The following is a 6,410-nucleotide window of genomic DNA, read 5'->3' on the forward strand; positions in this document are numbered from 1 at the left end:
ACCCAGAATTTTACGATTGTTCCAACGTAGAGTTTTGGAATGATTGGGTAGGTGCGATTGTATTTAAAAGAGATTAAAATAATACCGTGAACGAAAACTTTGCAAAAGAATTTGATGCTTAATGCATGCACTACGAGCCATCTGAAGGATTTGCCACACCATGATCTCTGTAAATCTCAAACTCATCAGGACTCCACCGGCATACAAGGTTGAGGTGGAATGTAGCCATTTGAACACCCATAACGCCACGCATCTATGCTTGCCATGTGCTTCCATAACAACAGTGTAAAAGTCGAGGTAAAAGCTACTCGAAGACTGGTATACGAACACCTGGAGGTGGTGAGTAAACAGGATTCATTGAAGGACTAGAAACCATCATAGGAGTACCTGGCGTGCCCACACCCCGTGTAGTCAATACACCAGTATGTTTGCAACGGGCAAGGAAAAGAAGTGTTTCTGTAAAAATGTTTAGTCCATTCAAGGCAGCCTCTTCCCAGTGACCAAGCATTGCTCTTGCCATGCCTCGCCATTTGTAACCTTTTGCAGAGTCTGGATTTATCTTGATAGCAGCATTAGCATGAATGGCAGCATTAGGTTTCTTCATCTTCACAAGCACACTAGCTCTAGTAGCATAAATGATCGCGGATGTGAGATTGCATTCAATAGCCTCTGTGAGATGATTTACAGCCTCACCCAAATCACCATCTGCCATTGCTTCCATTGCTTTTGACTTTGCCATTTGGGCTTCATCTCGTTTTTCGTCAGTTACTTCAATAGATGGATCTCCCATTTTTTTTAGGAGGATCGTTATCTGGCTCAATGATTCCTTCATTATCTAGTTCCACGTCAGATTCAACTATCTCCTCATCACTGGCAGTTTCCTCGGGCACTTTCCGGGCAGTGCTTGAAGGGCCAAACTGTTCTTCAAGTTCTGGCATGTCATCATCGCTCTCATCCACAAAACTATCTTTAGCTTCTGTCTTCTTTGCCGATTCACCCTTGCTGTATGCAGAATCCGGTAATTTGGCGCCGAGCTTTTCAAGATAGTCCCTGAAAAATTTCAGAGCTGGGTCCTGAAGAACGGCGGGATTGCTGTCGCATTGTTTGATAAAAAGCTTCAGTTGATTCACTTTGCTGACGTCCATGACACATTCGTTTCCAAAGCGCCTAAATCCTCCCTCATTCGATGAAAAAAAAAACCAAACCATGCATGCATTTAAACTAAACTATCATCAGAACTTGGGAGGAAAAGACAAACTGAAAGAACCTGAGCTTCGGTATTGTTTATTTGATAAATGCCATTCGTCCAAGATGCAAAATTAATTAGCTGCTCTTAACAGGGAAACTAACCTGCTCCCGGACCAAATTAAAGACTCTAAACCAAGCTACCGTTCATTTTCCAGCAAACTTGCCTATCATTTTAGCAATGACAGGGGCAATCTTTGGATTTGCCTGATACTTTGCCAAGTTTGCAGGATTCTTCATTAAAGGCCAAAGAGTTAACTTCACTCTGATGAGCTACAACTGATTGTTGAGGCTTGTTAGGTGCAGGTGTACGCATGTCCCATATGAGCAAATGACAATCATCTCCAACAGAGCCAAAAAGATATTCGTGCTTCAAATGTCCTGTAACATCCTCAACTGTAATATTTCCCTTCAGATTCAGAACTGATGACAAGCATACACACAGGAGCTTGAGAGCATGCCTCCTGTAAAATGTATCCACCCCAGAGCTATTTTGCATGACAGTTGCTATGTATTCGAACAAATCCCCAATTTTGTAACGCAGCCTAAAACATGTTGCGCTGCGAAACTACAAAAAGGCTTTATGCGCTTTGTCCTCAAGCTAGTATGAGAAATTTTGGCATTAGAATTTTCAGTGATAACATACTCTAAATGGATCGTTATCCTGCAGGAGTTCGACTTGGAGTTTGAGAAATCTAAGTCTAAGAAATCTTTAGTTTTTGCAGAGTTAATGTGTGACACGGAAACTGTGGCAGAGGAGCCCATTGTGGACGAATCTTTGTTTCTAATCAGCACTTTAGATCCATGGTATGGGGATATCATCGTCTATCTCCAGACCCAATCCTTTCGGCCAGAAATTTCAAGGTCGGAACGTTGGAAAATTCACTTCCAGTCCCAACAATTCAAAATTATTGGATATACTCTTTATCGCCGTGGGGCAGACTCTATTTTTCGACGTTGCTTAACTCACGAAGAGGCTAAAAGGGTTCTAAATGACTGTCACTCTGGATCATGTGGTGGTCATATGTTTGGGTATGCCACAGCCCAAAAGATATTGCGTGTTGGCTATTCTGGTCGTCCTTATTTAAAGATTGTATTACGGCAGTCCGAAAATGCCACAACTGCCAGATTTTTTATCGTAAGATGCGCGCTCCACCTGCTCCTCTCCACCCTATAATTGTCGTCGGTCCTTTTGCCAAATGGGGTATCGATTTTATTACATGTAACCCTCACTCGGCCGGGGGGCATGCGTATATCATCCTTGTGGTAGATTATTTTACTAAGTGGGCCGAGGCGATGCCTACATTCGAGGCAGACGGCAAGACAGCTGCAATTTTCGTGTTCAATCATATAATTGCTAGGTTTGGTGTCCCACAAGCGATAATCACTGATCATGGGCGTCATTTTCGAAACGTTATGATGACCAAACTTACAGGCCAGCTTGGTTTACCTCACGATAGTTCAACTCCTTATTATCCACAAGCGAATGGTCTGGTTGAATCCATCAACAAAGTTTTAGTTATCATGATCCGACGAATCATTGGGATTCATCGGTTGAATTGGCACAACATGCTATTTTCAGCGCTTTGGGCATACTGAACTTCAGTAAAAACGTCAACAGGGTTCACTCCTTTCCAACTAGTCTATGGTTTGGAAGCTGTGTTACCCATTGAGTGCAAAATCCCGTCACTGCAAATGGCCATCGAGTTACTTCCAGCTACTTCCGAAGAGGAAAAGCGTTTGTTATACTTAGTTCAATTAGATGAGAATCGACGTGATGCTGCATTGGCGATCGAGACTCACGCAAAATGCATGAAAGCTCAGTATGATCGGAATGTGACCCCTCGAAATTTTTCGGAAGGAGACCTAGTGTTATTGTATGATCAAGCTAATGATAAATTAGGTGCTGGGAAATTCGTTCCTATGTGGCATGTTCCCTATATTGTTAAGCGAAAGCTAGCAAAAGGGGCCTATGAATTGGTAGACTTTGATGGGGACTTTTTGGGTAAACCCAGAAATGGCCTTTACTTGAAGAGGTACTATGCTTAAAAGAATAGGGTATGGAGATTTTTAGTTAGGATAGTTTTTTCTTTCTAGCTGGTGTGTTTTAGTTTACAAAGTGTGCTTAGCTTAGAGAGTGTTTTTTTGTCATTATTCCTGCTTATCTTGGTTTTACTCTTGATATTGCAGATGTCGATGCCTCTCCAAACATACATTGGATTTGCTGATGGTGCCTGTCGTAATACACGAAACATCTCTTCCGCAGCTTGGGTTATCTATTCGCCCTCTGACGAGTTAGTTTCTATGCATGGGGTAAGCCTCGGTCAAACAACAAACAACATTGCAGAGTACAGTGCAGTGATTGAGTTATTGTCTGAATCTATTTCATTTGGGATTCGGAGTTTGATAGTGAGGTTAGATTCTGAACTCGTTGTGTTACAACTTAATAGAGTGTATGCCATTAGAAATCCAGTGTTATTAAGATTATTTTTGAGAGTGTGTCTCTTGGAACGTGAGTTTGATTACATTGAATATCAGCATATTCCAAGGTCTTTAAATACATTAGCAGATGCAATTGCTTCTCGAATGTTAAATAGACATTTGCAATAATCATACATGTAAATTTAAAACCATTCCATAACATGATTTACAAGATAAGCCGGTAAGAGTGATATATATATATATAGGAGTGTGTCAAAAAATACATCGTCTTCGATCATAGGTTGAAAAACACCTTATGATCGGCAAAAATGATAAGTACAAAAAACAAAAATGTCACATGTGCCCACAAAAGGCGATCATCCTATCACTGGTGATGATCTCTATAAGAAACCACTGCCTGGGCCACCTTGCAAAGGAACCTCCTAAAAGGTCCCGGGACTCCAATCACATAGCGCTGAAGTCGACGAGGAATGTTGTCTATAGTGGTCTCAGGAATATCCCCTGTCAAGCACTCAAGATGACCCTCCAACTCGGCCAAAACCTCTGCTGATTCGTCCTGTGGGGCTGGCACGGGTGCAACTGGTTGCCTCCTCTCGAAAGGCCGGAGAGTGGTTGGTCGCTATGGACCCACATCTGCATTTAAAATTTTTACTATCAGTTTTGAGACAATGGAAAAATAAAAAAAAAATTAAATAGGAAAAGTTGAAAATGATTTTACCTGACTCGTCCCACTGCTCTCCTGGTGGAAGAGCCATGTCTGGGTCACCACGGAAATCTATCCCAGCGTAAGGGAAATCCTGAATGGCAAAGACCTGGTTTTCCAACCATTGGAAATACTCAGATTTGAACCGAGCAACCTCTGTCCTCTCGTCTGGGTGACGGGCCATGACTACGACCCATCGCATCAGTTTGGGCTCTCGAGGAAGCCCAGCTCCAACAGTAAGGTGTTGTGGGATCAGCATAGGAACCCTCTCCAGGCCAAAGCTCACAACCAAAGCCCCATAACCAAAGGTCTTTAGTCATCCGCTCTTGGCCTTGGTCAGTTGGCCTTTCACATTGGCCAGCACAGCATTGCACCAGTTGAAGATGGTGCCTTGAAAGCAATCAACTGCCATACGCATCTGGGATCTGGTGGCAACATGTAATGCGGCAGCCCCACAAACTCTGGTGACAGTAAATGCAATCACCATGAGCTCAGGACGGGATATGGTTTTTATGTCTATCCCTTTGTCTTTAGCCTGGTTGTTGCAGTACTCTAGCCGGAGGCTATCGACAGACTGGCCACCTGGCCTAGTCCCGTATAGAGTCAAGTCTTCGCCTCTCTTAGGCAAACCAGTCAAGAAATAAATGTCCTCCGGCTCGATTTCGAGCCGGTGCCTGCCAATGAAGAAGCACTGGTCCTGTATGCTCCATCTGTCAACCAGCCACTGCAAAAAATCTACCTGAGCCCTCATGCCAGGAATGGTCCAGAATTTGTACAGTCCGCATGCCCTCAAAGCATCAAGTGAAGGCTGATGATTCCATGCGGCAGTATCCACGTCCTCATGCTCTCGTTCACGCCAATCTAGCATGATGTACTCTCTGCATCAAGTATAAAGATTAATTAGATTGCTAGAAAACATTTTGATTGGTCCATTTTTGAGGAATTTTGGGTTCAAAACCCTTGATGCGGGGTATGCACCCTCCACGTTAGACACAGTGCGTGGGTACGCACTTTGTCTACACGGAAGGTGCGGACCCCGAGCTTTTTCCCAATGGAGAAAAAGTCGGGGTCTGCGGGTCCGCAATGGTAAACCTGCGGACCCCCGCGCGCGGGTTTTGCGCCTAAAAACCCTCCCAAAAAATGAAATGAGGGACTAAATCAAAAAACTAAATGGTTGAAAATGAAGAGTAGGATGATGTGGATTACCTGGAGAAGACGGCGCTCGATTCCGACGGTTGGATTTTCCACAATCTTCACGGGAAGTTTTCTAAGCAAAAGCACTATTTTCTCACCCAAACTCGAACGGTAAAAATGAATTGACAAAGGCCCTTTTTATAAGTTTTTTGAGTAAATAAATCGCAAATTTGTTTATGTTTCACTTTGAAAAGGTATTTTTCAACGCTTTATCCATTTCAAACAGGTATGAGTAATGTTTGTGTTTCTTTGCAGAATAAAGTATTATTCAGGCGAAATCTATCATTTTCAACGAAAAAACGAGTCATCTTTAAGCCCTTTTCTGACTCCTAAAATATGAAAAGATTGCCGAGCATTTCTTTTACACTCGTTAAAACGGAATTAAAAGACGGTCCACTTACAGCTCTTTTCCGACCGTAAAAACATGAAAAGATTGCCGGATTTTTGTCATTTCGAATTAGATATTGGTTATAAAATGACGTGTCGTTGATCACATTTTTACTTTTTCGGATCAATGACACTAATAACGAAAAGTACTCCTTGGTCGTAAAAGATCAAGCGGTTCTCTCAAGTATTATTTTATACTTTTTCGGGCTTGGGAGACACAAATTTACGAAAAAGGTCAACCCTGGAGTCTTCTTAAGTTTTTTCAGACTCTCTAAAATTGAAAAACACCGAGTTTCTCCTATAATGGACTCGTTAAAATTTCACAGTAAAGGACATGTTCAATTACAAACAGGAACGAACCACTCCTTCTTAGGGTTTGAATCTAAACTAAGTTGGACTCATCCGAAGGATGAGCTTATAATCAAGCAAATGTTATCCT

At 42.4% G+C, this 6,410-nt stretch overlaps 1 pseudogene; it reads right to left on the reverse strand.

The window, feature by feature from the left end:
- Nucleotides 1-304: 304 nt before the first annotated feature.
- On the reverse strand, nt 305-1,176 carry LOC149171300 (FAM10 family protein At4g22670 pseudogene; annotated as a pseudogene).
- Between the last annotated feature and the right edge of the window lie 5,234 nt (nt 1,177-6,410).

Source organism: Pinus tabuliformis, chromosome 4_2, assembly GCF_031772625.1.
Source record: "Pinus tabuliformis cultivar Carrire ecotype Pingquan chromosome 4_2, CPIR1, whole genome shotgun sequence".
NCBI lineage: Eukaryota > Viridiplantae > Streptophyta > Pinopsida > Pinales > Pinaceae > Pinus > Pinus tabuliformis.